This window comes from Ovis canadensis, chromosome 13, assembly GCF_042477335.2.
Source record: "Ovis canadensis isolate MfBH-ARS-UI-01 breed Bighorn chromosome 13, ARS-UI_OviCan_v2, whole genome shotgun sequence".
Classification (NCBI taxonomy): Eukaryota; Metazoa; Chordata; class Mammalia; order Artiodactyla; family Bovidae; genus Ovis; species Ovis canadensis.
In genome coordinates this window covers 91,408,879-91,422,923 of record NC_091257.1, presented here as the reverse complement: position 1 = coordinate 91,422,923, position 14,045 = coordinate 91,408,879, and the positions used below count along the sequence as shown (strand labels likewise).

The 14,045-nt window shown below is 38.1% G+C and overlaps 1 protein-coding gene and 1 pseudogene across 7 annotated transcripts in view; both read right to left on the bottom strand.

Annotated features, from left to right (window-relative positions):
• Positions 1 to 14,045, bottom strand: part of NCOA3 (nuclear receptor coactivator 3) — a 129,444-nt gene that overhangs the window by 86,949 nt on the left and 28,450 nt on the right. The gene's annotated exons all lie outside the window — the stretch shown is intronic.
• LOC138417219 (cell division cycle protein 20 homolog pseudogene) lies at positions 11,990 to 13,535 on the bottom strand (annotated as a pseudogene).

Genomic DNA, 14,045 nt, shown 5'->3' with positions numbered 1-14,045 from the left:
TTCTTTGCTTTCTGCCATAGGGTGGTGTCATCCGGGTATCTGAGGTTATTGATATTTCTCCTGGCAATCTTGATTCTGTCACTCACCTTCAATTTACACTGTATAACAGCTCCTCCTGAAAGCTTACCCAGCTGCTTCAACTTTGTCTCTTTCAGCCTATGCTACCAATCCCATATTAGGTTATACACTCCCCTTCAGTAAGCTTGGTAACTAACAACTGGGAACATCCTTATTTTGCTTTTCACCTGGTAACTGCCTCTCTTATTGCCCTTCTACCTTTTGAAGGCAGAGTCCATAGCTCTGCATTGTTTCAGCCAGTGCCTAACACACAGCAGACACACAAAATTTTGTTCATGAATGAGGGCAGAAATGATAACATTCAAGTAAATACATATAGATGCTCAGAGATGTTAGAGGAATCATTCCCCAAGAAGAGGTCAAACACCTAGAAGTTGCTTACCAATATATAAGAAGGTTTTACAAGAGTTCCCTGGTGGCCTAGTGGTTAAGCTTCTGGGCTTTCACTTCCATGGCCTGGATTCAATCCCTGATCGGGGAATATCCACAAGCCACATGGCCTGGCCAAAAAATTTAAAAAGGTTTTACATAAAAGCTTTTAACATTTGAGAAACTATCTGAAGAAGATATTCTACTACTATACAGAAGATTACCTTTTTGGTTATAAGCACAAGTGAAAATAAAGGAAAGCACTATTGAAAAATAAGAATAACTCTACCATCAAATAATCTATGGTACTGATATAAATCCCTTGGACTCAAGAGGTTAAAATATAATTAAAAGATGCCAACACAGCTACTACAGTTTCTGGAATTTAAAACACACACACTTATGACTTAATATCATGCTATAAAACACCACATGTCTTCAGTTTTCTGTTCCAAGAATGATGTTTGGAATTCTGCCAAACACAGAGAAGAACCTCTGGCTCCTACATGTGAGAGGAACTAGCCTGCCCAGAAAGGATGAAATCATGTATAATATGGTAGAAAGCACTGGCATAAAATGACAAATTTCAAGTAAGCAGAAAACAAGAAGGTAGTAGAAATTAACTCTGGATATAGACCAGCCTGGCCAGGTGAGGGTCTCACCCTAAAATGGACAAAAAGAATACCTTAAGGCATTGTGAGAATTATAAAAATTATATAAAACATTTAAAATACTCAGATTCTGATACATGTATCCAGTGTTCAATAAGTGGTAGCTATTGACATTATTATTGCTTTACGATACAAGAACCTTAGAAAGCAAAGATCCAGGTAGCAAAAGTTACATTCTGAGAGTTCAGGCTTTCTCCTATTACTTATCGTTTCTCATTACCTAAGCTTCTTTTCTAACATGAATACTGTACTTCTAAACTGCCTCCCCCCAACAATAATAATTTACTTATTACAAAAACTAGCTCTAATTATTACCCAAATAGACTGTATTTTCTTTTATAAGAACAGAAAATTTTGTTATAAAGTATTTCAAATTCTCATAATACTAAATCAGTCATTTCAAATGTAGAAAAGGCACTTAAAATTACATGTTTAAATGTCAGAAACTTCCAAAACCCTTAAAATATGGAAGACAAAATATAATATGGTGTACAATAAACTGAATTGTATCCTCCCACATTCATAAGTGGCAATTCTAACTCCTACTCCCTCAGAATGTGACTATTTGGAGAAAAAGTTTTATACAGGCAAATAAAAATGAGATCATCAGGGCAGGAGAACTGACTAAACTAATCCAATATGACTACTGTCCTTATATGAGGAGGGAATCTGGACACAGACATGTACAGAGGAAGACCATGTGAAGAACCTGGGAGAAGACAGCCGTCTACGGAAAGAGGGCTCAGAAGAAAATTCTGCAGATCCCTTGGTCTTGAACTTTTCTAGCCTTCAGAACTATGACAAAATCTCTGTTGTTTAAGCCACCTGCTCTGTGGCACTTTGTTATGGCAGCTCAAGCAAACTAATGCAACCTACTCTTCCTAAAGCTAGACTGGGTTTACAGACTGGCGTTACATTTCTAATCACAAGCTAATCTCAATATTACCTAGAATTAGACAAATTTTCAAAGTTAAAAAAATCAAATACCTCAAGCTAGAATCTTTATACAGAATGATTTATACATTTTAAAGTTTTTTTTTTAATAAAGTGCATTACCTATACTATTTGGGCTAAGTTGATCTAAAACACTGTATCACTTGTTTTGAAGGAAAAATGCATATTCCAAATTTTCATGTGGACGTATTAAACAGTCCTCTCCAACCTGAACAATTTTATCTTTTTTTAAATTACTTATCAAACTTTATAGAAAGAATATATCTGAGTATCATTATATTGGTGATGGCAACTGAACAATACTCATAAAACATAACTGCTCTTGAGTAACTAATAATCATCAAAGATTATAACTGCATAATACTAAGTATAAAACAAAATACAATTACTAGAGGACAACTGCTCTACAATATTGTGTTGGCCTCTGCCACATACCAACACGAATCAGCCACAGGTGTAAAATATGTCCCCTCCCTCCTAAAGCCCCCTCCCACCTCCCTCCCCATCCCACTCCTCAGGCTGTCACAGAACACTGTCAACCTGAACAGTTTTAGAAACACTGGTTTTCAATAAAGAAAACACAGACTATGGATTCAAAGCAACAGCAATTAAAAGCCCAGTGTTGCCCTTTACTAGTTATACGGCCTTAAGGAAGTTATTTCACCTCTCTGAAACTCAAATTCCTCAACTGTAAATGGGGATGAAAATATCATCTTACAGGATTATCAGGATTAGTGAGAGCTAAATTAAGCACTTGGCGCAATTCCTAAAACAAGGTAAGTACTCAATAAATGGTAGCTATAAGATCATCATCCAAATGTACACAAAAAGGTGTTACTGTTAGGAGAACTGTAAACTTGTAAACCTTTCTGGAAGGCAATTTTGAAATATCTACCCAAACATTAAGGATATCCCTCTGGCCCAGAAATCTGACAGAGTTATATGGAAATACATGCAAAAGTGGGTAAAATGGAAGAAGAATGATCTTTGTAGCACTGTTTTACTAACCAGCCAATAGAGGTCTGGCTTAATATTAGACCATACTAGATTCATTACAGTCTAATGAATTTTTATTACTTTTTAAATGAAGTAGATCTCTGTTCTGACAAAAAGATGGCAATAACAGAATAAGCACAATGGGATCCAACAAAGTAAAAACTATGTGTTTACATTTAATACTAAATCACAAACTGCTTTCTCTTTTTGCTAATACAGCCTACATCCTGTAAAATTTTAAAACTCATTATCTTTATTTCTAATAGAAAAAGAAACACAGATGGGCACCATATTTTGAGACTAGTGCTTTCCTATGCTGTGGAAAGCGATATGTTAAGGGAACTTCGAAGAAAAACATACTGCATGCTACACCTCCCTCCTCAGTGAAAACTTCTAGAATATAAAGTACACAATCAAGATACTCAAAACCAATTTCTATTCGATATTTTTCAGTTTCTACAGTCAATTCTAATTCTACAGAGTTGGTCACGAAACATTTTTAAAACTGCTATTTATTGTAAACCAGTCACACTCCCAAACTCTTTCTCCCTTCCTTTCAAAATAATCTACTTAAATATGCACCTAGAACACAAAATTACTAGAATGTGACCTAAGAAAGCATAAAATAAATCTATATCCAAAATTAATCAGAAAGATTCAACGTTTTAGACGAGAATGAACTGCAGTCTTCCTCCACTTAATATAATCCAAATGTAATACACAGAACAAGACCGGGACTGGAGTCACGGACATGGAAGACCACTGTGGAAATGGAAAAACTTTGCTTTAGCACTGAGTAAGATGAAGCACAGAGTGTGACTGGACCAAATTCACAGAGTGAGAAAGATGGAGGCTCAACGCTAGGCCCTGACCTCTCAGTCTAAAACTCTTTTTTCTAGAATCATACTGCCTCACATCATAGCTTACACAGTTTTAAATCAATTCCTTTTTCAAATAAATTAGCAAAAATAGCATCAAATAACATACTTGGTTTCATAAATATGTATAAGTGAAACAAACGTTAGCTGGCACATATTACCTGGCATATTTGTAATACTATCTATACAGCTCTGCATTCATTGAAATTTCAAGCATGTAAAATATCCTGATCAGACACTGCAAAGGTGTCTGCTCTGCAAAAGCAGAGATGAAAATGCTTTATGAGAACCAATCCATCCAACTGCCCTGGAGGTAGAGCAATTAGCTAGATCTAATTAGCTGTGAGACCAAAGTTTTTAGTCATATGTGTTTGAATAGCATTTTGTTTGTTTCGGTAGCACTTTCCTTTTTATAAATAATGTTTCTTATCTCTGATTTCAAAGTCACCTTTCAACCTAATGGAGGCACATGGCTGACTCTTCTCTCCTTAGAATAATATTCACAAAAAATAAACATTAATGCAAAGAGGCATTTCTTTTCCTATTTTCCATCACTGAAAACCAGTTTTGATAGCAATATATGAAAATCTCTGATGATATAACATTTGTATTTTACCAGAAGATAAAAATCCAGAAAGTAAGGACAAGGAAAACTAACAGCAATATAAGACAAAGAATACATGAAGTTGAAACCAAGTAGACAATAGATCTCTGAAATCTTGTTTGGGGAAAATAAAATGATCATCCTAATATGAGATGCAACTGGCAACTTCAAGTTAAGTTTACCAAAAAGAAAAGGGACTATTAAGAAATCATTGCCTTTGTCTCATATCAAAAATAAAATACTGAGGCAGGTCTGTTATGACATACTCAAACATAAAGCAATAAAATTAAGTTGTTTCATCTAAAAAGGGGGGAGGGTTCACAAATGAAATATGATCAAATTATTACAATACAAGGCTATGGGTAATTTATAAATATACCATTAGCCTTCCAACATGACAGTTTAAAAGGCAATATTCAAAGAAAATATAGCTTATCAATGCTGTCAACCCAAAACATGGTTTAGTATAATTTTCCTAGGTTTGACTGAATAATGCAATGTGATAATTAACTTCATTTTTTATCCACTGAGTATTGATATTTTTTTCTTTAACAAAATCCAAGTATTCAGGACTATGAGTGATGAGTGACCTTGAGGCAGCACTTGGAAAGCAGTCACCATGGCAACACTACCACCAAAGTGCCTCATCCTCAGTGAAAGGACCAACCTGGAGCATGAGGATTTAAAACCTAGGGAAACAGAGCTTCCTTCAAGTCAAAAAATAAAAGGGGGGGGAGAAAAAAATCAGTGAAAGGACCAACCTGGAGCATGAGCATTTAAAACCTAGGGAAACAGAGCTTCCTTCAAGTCAAAAAAAAAAGGAAGAAATCAGTTTAAAAAATGTTTATACATCAACCTTTCTTTTTTAGCCCTTCTATTTATTTATTCTTCATGAAGGGGGGACTATACACATTAAATTATCTTAATGATGAAATATTAAGCCACGTAAAATTTCTTCTTTCATGTTTCCTATATGGGCAAAATAAACTGCTGAGATACGAACAAATGATTTTTATTTTTTTAGTGCAGTTTAAATTTTTCAACAGAATCATCACTATTCTAATTTTCTTTTAATACAATCCTTTCTTTTCCTACCTGCACTTTGACAAGGAAAACACGGGGCAGGGTTGATTTAAAAACTCCAAATACAAAACAGGAAACTGTAATCCTACATATAAAACTAAAGAACCCGCTGTTTGTCTGCTAAGAATGGGGTGGGGAGGAATGCAGGCTTCTTTGCATTTAGAGTTTTCATATATATAAAGTTATGTGTCTTTGCTTCAGACATAGATGCAGGTTTTCTAGAGAGTCCACTCCTTAAAATGACCGAAGTGTTATTCTGGCTCATCACCAACACAGTAAGCACAGAGCCTGACGTAAGTGGGCACCAAAGGACTTTAAACTTTCTGCTCATGTACCTACCAAAGATATTTTGTAAAACTATGTAACCCAGAATATTTGTAAGTTGACATTTAAATTTTTCATCAGCTTAACTAGTTACAAATCAGTAATTTCCAAAGTAAGTATTAGCATTTTAATAAACTGTTAGATCACTCTTAAGTATTCAGAGGAATCTGAATTAATATCATCCCTCACAAACAAGAAATTTTATAACTGTCCCTTTCTCCTCAAATACAAATTCTCATTCCTCTTCTCTCACAGTATTTGATCATAATGGGATATTATTTTATGCCTGAAAGTATTTTATTGATCATTCCATCTCTGTAACAAAAGGATATATAAACTGAAAATTGAATTCCATCTGATCACAGGCTTTAAGTGCTGAAAACACATTTTATTTTGAATTATTACTACCATCATTATTAGGATGTTGATGTTCAAAATATAAGCGTATTACAAATTTTGATAAAATACATGTAAAAAGTACATTTTTCATTGTAAGTGAATCTGCTAAGATACAGAATCAGGGGTTCTTCTCCATACCCCACCTCATACATTCAGATATCACAATGAATAATATTCATAAATTGTAGCAGCATTTGTCAATTTATACATTTTGTTTGTAAAATTATAAATAAAACTTGCTGACATGAACAGATAATTAAGTGGAAGAAATTATGGGAAAGTAGTGTCGCGCAATTCTTTCAATCCAATCTTAGTTACATGACAAAAAGCTCAGTGAACTATCAAAAATTATTTGTTCATTATTTCCCAGAGAGCAGTTTGATTAACCTTCCCTTCTATTTTGATTCTGATGAAAATAGATTCAAAAGCACCTGACAGACCACTTGTTACCCAGCCACTGGAGTCCTTCACTTTTCTAAATCCTGACACCAATACATGTTGTTAACCGTGTGTTTCAAACCCCAGATTTTTCCTTTTTTTGGCTAACATCTAGTGTCAATGCAACACAGTAAAAAGTTATTCCTTTCTTCTGGCAGTTAGAAGAACAATCGTAAAAGGAGACATCTGGAGCAAAAGACCCTACAAAATCATTCTCAAGCAGACCAACTTAAGAATTTAAGAGAACAAAAGTTTACAAACCTGCAAACTGAAGTCTTTAAAGCCTCACACGTTATAGAAAACACAGAGGACAGAAGAATGTACTAAATGACACCAATCAAATGCAAAATGGAAAGTTTTCCAAGACATAATCTCAGTTTTTCCAACAAATAAACTGCAAGGGAAAGAGAGAGGGAAACAGCAGGAGCGCTAAATTAGGAGAGACACGAAAGAGGGTGGAAGTCCCTGGCAGCCCAGTGGTTAGGACTCTGCGCTTTCACTGCTCAAGGCATGGGCTCTATCCCTGGCTGGGAAACGAAGATCCCACAAGCGACACAGTACAGCGCAAAATAAAAACGAAAAACAACAAACCACAATATGTGCATCTGATCCAAATAAAGTATAAAACAGTTATTTTTCAAGCAACTGAATACCTGAACATCCCTAGATATTTGATATTTTAAAAAATTTAAGGTGAGAATTTTTTTAATAGTCCTTATGTTTTAAGACATTTATGAAAATTTTTATGATAGACTAGTATGTTATTTAGGACTTGCTTCAACATAATATAGGAGAAAAAAGGAGTATGAATAAAAACTGGCCATGAGTTACTAACTGCTAAAGCCAGGAGATAGTTTCATGAGAACTCATTACAGTATTCTCCCTAGTTTTTTGTGTTTGAAATTTCATATTAAAAAGTTTCTTAAAATTATTTGTGCTCATATATCCCTTGGGAAGTCTTCATGGACCCTAGTAAAATCCAAACCCATATCAAAACACTATGTGCAAGTGAATTTTAACAGCTCCAACTGACCAACATAAATCAGGAGATCAACATGCAGAGAAGCATCTTGATACTCTGAATATTTATGAAATTTTGAAGCGTGAACCTCAAAAAGAGGACCAAATACTTTCTCTGGAATGTCATCATTTAATGTGCATTAGTGTATATTAGCAAGATACACACCAGTAAACACTCCTCTCTTATCTTTAACACAAAAACACATTTACTGAACTTCCCTGGTGGTCCAGTGGTTAAGAATCAGCCTGCCAATGCAAGGGACACAGGTTTGATCCGTGCTCCAGGAAGATTTCACACGCCAGAGGGCAACTAAGTCCGTGCGCTACCACCAAAGCTGGCGAGCCTAGAGCCTGTGCTCAACAACCGAAGCCACTGCAATAAGAAGCCCGCACCACTACAAGGAAGAGTAGTCCCCACTCGCCACAGCTACAGAACAGCTCCTGAGCAGCAAACAAAGACCCAGCGCAGCCAAAATAAACAAATAAGTAATAAAATAAACAATGAAAAAGAAAACACATTTATCAGCTCACAGGTAAAGTTTAAATGATCTAAAACTTGTCAGTAATCCTCAGTGAATTACGTACTTGTGCATACTTATATAAATATATGTGTGAATTAAATACATGTATATATACATATATACACTTACATTCATTTTTTAAAGTATACCCTCCCACATGAGGCTAGCAACAGGACAAAAATATCAATACACCAAAATAACATGTCAAAGTGACTTTTATTAACTTCAGTTATGTTTATTCCTTGCTATATAACCTACCTCACAGCAGAAGCTAACACAACATCAAAACACTATAAACCTGGCTAAATATTCACTCAAAAACCTAGTTCCTATTGCATCTTTTCTTAAGAAGTAAAAGGGAGAGGGAGAACTAAGTATCTTATATACCAGTGCTCTGTTAATCCACATCAAGCAATTTTAAAGTCAAATTTCAAAAACAAGAAAACTGTTTTGTATGCACAGATAGACATCTAGATTAAAATTAAAATGCAGGATTTGAAAGTTCCCAAAACGGCAAGACTATTTCCAACTACAACTGCAATGTAAAGAAAAACTGTTCCATCACTTTAAATTGTCTCCTTACTGATTTAATACAAGATTTTTAAAGAGGAAAGGTACATTTCTCTCCTATACAAAACACCAAAAGAACTCAGACACAAGATACAGAATATTCACTTAGATAGGCTATATTCCACAATATATGACAAGAAAACCACTACCTGATTACCTCTATTTTAACATGGAAACACACTTATCAACTAACAGGTTAAATGTTTTAAAATTTAATCTTATTTTTAAAATACATTTAACTTTTTAAGAGAAACCTATCGAAAAATAATCTATTGGACATGCTCTGCCATCAGTTAGTAATCAATATACTGTATACCTTAACTAAAATGGCAGAAATATTTAAATCATTCACAGCCAAAGATAATTAATTCACTTTTCACTTTCTTCCCTGCTTTTTTTCTTTTTACTTCAAATGAACTCCCTAAGATATTTTCAATTAAAAAAAAAGGTGAGGCCGAGAAGTATTTTTCCCCCCTTTTATGGCCACACCACAGGGCATGCGTGATCTTCCTTCCATGACCGGGAACTGAACTCTGCCCTCTGCAGTGGAAGCTCAGTATCCTAACCACTAGACCGCCAGGGAAGTCCTGAGAGGGAGAAATTTTTAAACACAAAGCGAACTATAAGTCTTAGCTTTGTTTAGTTAAGAAATTAACAAAGTATTTAAAGCATAAACTTAGAAATAACCTAAAAAGTAACGCTCAAAATTCTCCATGCTAGGCTTCTCAGTGAACTGAGGACTTCCAGATGTTCAAGCTGGATTTAGAAAAGGTAGAGGAACCAGAGATCAAATTGTCAACAGCCACTGGATCACAGAAAATGCAAGAGAATTCCAGAAAAACACCTACTTTTGCTTCATTGACTACGTTAAAGCCTTTGATTGTGTGGATCACAACAAACTGTGGAAAATTCTTCAAAAGATGGGAATACAAGACCACCTCACCTGCCTCTTGAGAAATATGTATGCAGATCAAGAAGCAACAGTTAGAACTGAACATGGAACAACGGACTGGCTCCAAATTGGGAAAAGAGTACATCAAGGCTGTATACTGTCACTCTGATTATCTAACTACTATGCAGAGTACATCATGCAAAATGTTGGGCTGGATGAACCCCAGGCTGAAATCGAGATTGCCGGGAGAAATATCGATTACCTCAGATATGCAGATGACACCACTCCTTTGTAGAAAGTGAAGAGGAACAAAAGGGCCTCTTGATGAAAGAGGAGAGTGAAAAAGCTGGCTTAAAACTCAACACACAAAAAATGAAGATCATGGCATCTGGTCCCATCACTTCACGGCAAACAGATGGGGAAACAATGGAAACAGTGACAGACTTTATTTTCTTGGAGTTAAAAATCACAGCAGATGCTGACTGTAGCCATGAAATTAAAAGACACTTGCTCCTTGGAAGAAAAGCTATGACCAACCGAGACAGCATATTAAAAAGCAGAGACATTACTTTGCCAATAAAGGTCCATCTAGTCAAAGCTATGGTTTTTCTAGTAGTCATGTATGGATGTGAGAGCTGGACTGTAAAGAAAGTTGAGCACCAAAGAATTGATGCTTCTGAACTGTGGTGTTGGAGAAGACTCTTGCGAGTCCCTTGGAATGCAAGAAGATCCAACTAGTTCATCCTAAAGGAGATCAGTCCTGGGTGTTCATTGGAAGGACTGATGTTGAAGCTGAAACTCCAATACATTGGCCACCTGATGCAAAGAGCTGACTCACTGGAAAAGACCCTAATGCTGGGAAAGACTGAGGGCAGGAGAAGGGGACAACAGAGGATGAGATGGTTGGATGGCATCACCAACTCAATGGACATGAGTTTGGGTAAACTCCGGGAGTTGGTGATGGACAGGGAGGCCTGGCATGCTGCAGTTCATGGGCTCGCAAAGAGTTGGACACAACTGAGTGACTGAACTGAATGTATTGATATGAGAGCTGGACCATAAAGAAAGCTGAATGCCAAAGAATTGATGCTTTCGAGCTGTGCTGTTGGAAAAGACTCTTGAGAGTCCCTTGGACTGCAAGGAGATCAAACCAGTCAATCCTAAAGGGAATCAGCCTTGAATATTCATTAGAAGGACTAATGCTGAACTGATGCTGAAACTCCAATACTTTGGCCACCTCATGTGAAGAGCTGACTCATTGGAAAAGACCCTGATGCTTGGAGGGACTGGGGGCAGGAGGAGAAGGGGACGACAGAGGAAGAGATGATTGGATGGCATCACCAACTCAATGGACACTGAGTTTGAGCAAGCTCCAGGAGTTGGTGATGGACAGAGAAGCCTGGTGTGCTGCAGTCTATGGGTGCGCAGAGTCAGACATGACTAAGCAAATGAACTGAACTGAACTGAACATTTTATCAGCAAAGGATGGATATTTTAAAGGATGGTGCATATATGGAAAGCAGGGGGGGAGATGTCAAATGCATAGAATAAGCCATAAAAATAATACTGATTTCAACTTATTAACCTGGAAAGATGTTCATCACCGTAGTGGGAATAATAAAAGATTACAGAACAGCATGCAAAAATCCCTTATTTCTAATATATATTAAAAGTCTACACAGGTATGTAGTAAGATACATATAAAACTGTTAGTGCTAGCTTCTACACATATACTTTTATATTGCTTAAATTTCTCTTAAATGTGCACCATTTTAAAAAACATACTACTCCTTACAAAAAATCAGAAAATAGTTTTCCTTAGTGTTAACAATATGCATAAAATAAACTTTAAATAAAATTGGAAACTTTTGAAACTTTGTCAAAGTCTATATTTTAAAACAAATATGTAAATACTTAATTTATTTTACTTAAATATTTACATATTTTAAAACAAATAGTAAGTTATTCATAGTACCATACAAGAGTTTTTGAAGACGTACATATAGGAGGCAGGAAGCACACAGTACCAATTTTTGCCTAAATTAACAATGCATTAGGGGGGAAGTTATGGTGGGCTTCTTCTCTTACACTTCTTAATATAAATACCTATTTAAGCACTGTCTCAAGTACTTTAAAAAAAAAAAAAAATCCCTGTAGTTGGTTGAAGGTACATTGGTTATTCACCTAAAGCATTTTTTTTTTTTGAGGCAGACATACATGACTTTATTAGAAAAGTGAAAAACAAAACAAAACAAAACACAAACCTCACAAAACACTGTGAGGAGTTGGTCCTCAGCGGATGCCTTGGTGGATGAGGCTGCTTTTGGCTACACTGGCCTCCCACTCCTGTCACCGGGCAGGGTCCAGCTCAAAGCAGCGCCACAGTCGCAGGATCTCATCTGCTGCTGCGGATGCCACTGTAGCCCCATCTGGGCTCATGGTCAGGAGCACCCGGGCCGTGTGACCTTCCAGCTTAGCCACCTTGGCCATGGTTGGCTACTTCCAAATAACCAGCTGGTTCTGGGCAAAGCCGTGGCCTGAGATGAGCTCCTTGTAGTGGGGAGACCAGAGGATGGAGCACACCTGGGAATAGGCATCCACAGCACTCAGGCCCCAGAGCAGACGCTCCAGATACGAACGTGTCCATCACTTGTGCCCCCGCCAGTTGCCAGGATGTTGGACTACCAGGGACACCAAGCTACATCCTTGCAGCCCCTTGATGCTGGGTGAAGGTCTGCAGAAGAACCCATCCGCCCTCTCCAGGAGCACTAGGCCACACGCTGACCAAGCTGTCACTGCCGCCACTGGCTAAATGCCGTCCATCCGGGGCCCAGCGCAACCCACACACTTCCCGGCTGGGGCCACGCAGTGTGGCCACATGGTGTTCTGCTACCGGAACATCATGGTGGTGGATGTGGCCAAGCGTGAGCCCCTGGACAGGATACAGCCATTCCAACAGAGGGAGCCCACTCAGGCAGAATGACTGGTCCTGTTTCGAGGCCGTTTCTGCTGTTTCACATCCCATAGCTGCACTTCGGCACTGCTGGTGCCACAGCCAGGCAGTTGCCCTCTTTGATCCGGCCCACAGAAGATATATAGTCTCCAGGCTGCTCCATCTGCAGCAGCTGCAAAATGTCACCAGTCCTAGCACTCCACAAGGATACACTGTTGTCCAAAGCCACAGCCAGTACATTCCCAGGGCTCCAATCCACAAGGTTCGGGTAGTAGTCATTCCGGATTTCAGGGGCATCCAGGATGCGGTCTGGCAGGGAAGGAATGTAACGGCAGGTCTTCCTGCTGGAGCCCGGAGTGGCCTTCTGGCTATAGAGTACTTTTAGTCTGTTCTGGTAACCCTCTGGGGCATTTTGTGGTTTTCCACTGAGCCGAAGGATCTTGGCTTCCTCCATGTCAAAACCGTTCAGATTCAAAGCCCATGCTTTCTGATGTTCCTTCTTGGTGGGAGTCTCACTGTGTTGGGCTGGTTCTCCTTGCTCAGGAGGAAGCTAGCCACCTCCATCTGGGAAGCGCTGTGATGGGGGATATAGTGGTCACCGCCAGGTTTGCTGGGAGTGCTCTGAAGCTTGGAGCTGGATTTGCCGGGAGTTGGCCTGGGGTCCTGCCGGCGCTGCGGGATCGGTTTGCGCTGCCAGCGCGCGGGGCGGAGGGGGGTGCATTGGGGATGGGTGTATCCAGCTGCAGCAGCGAGTGCAAGTCACTCTCGAACACGAACTGGGCCATGGGAACGTCGTCAGTTTAGAGCAGGTTCCGATCCCAGACCGGCTTTAGCAGTGAGGACTTGGACGACTTAAACTCTCTGCTCCAAGCACTCATTGGTTCCTTCAAAATCCAACCGTCACAACTGTCGCCCTAGCCCATTGGCCTCCACCGCACAGGGGGCGGGTCTTCGGAGGGGACGCTCCAGATCTCCTAAAGCATACTTCATTCCAATGTTTTACTTACCAAAAAGATGACCGTAATCAGAACTCATTACTGCAAATGGTAAATTATAGTTCTAAAGAATTTTATCTTAACTAGTATTTGTAATCTAAGTGACTGCCAAAAGTCTGTCCTCTTTTCATTTAAGGTTACTGCAAAATTTTAATTTCACATACAATTTTTTTTAATTTCACATACAATTTTAAAATAATTTGAAAAAGATAAAAATTTCTTAAGGATAATTACTTAAACATCCACAAAGGTTTCACTTAAGCTGAATAAGACAAGTAATGAGAAACTTTCACTGCAATG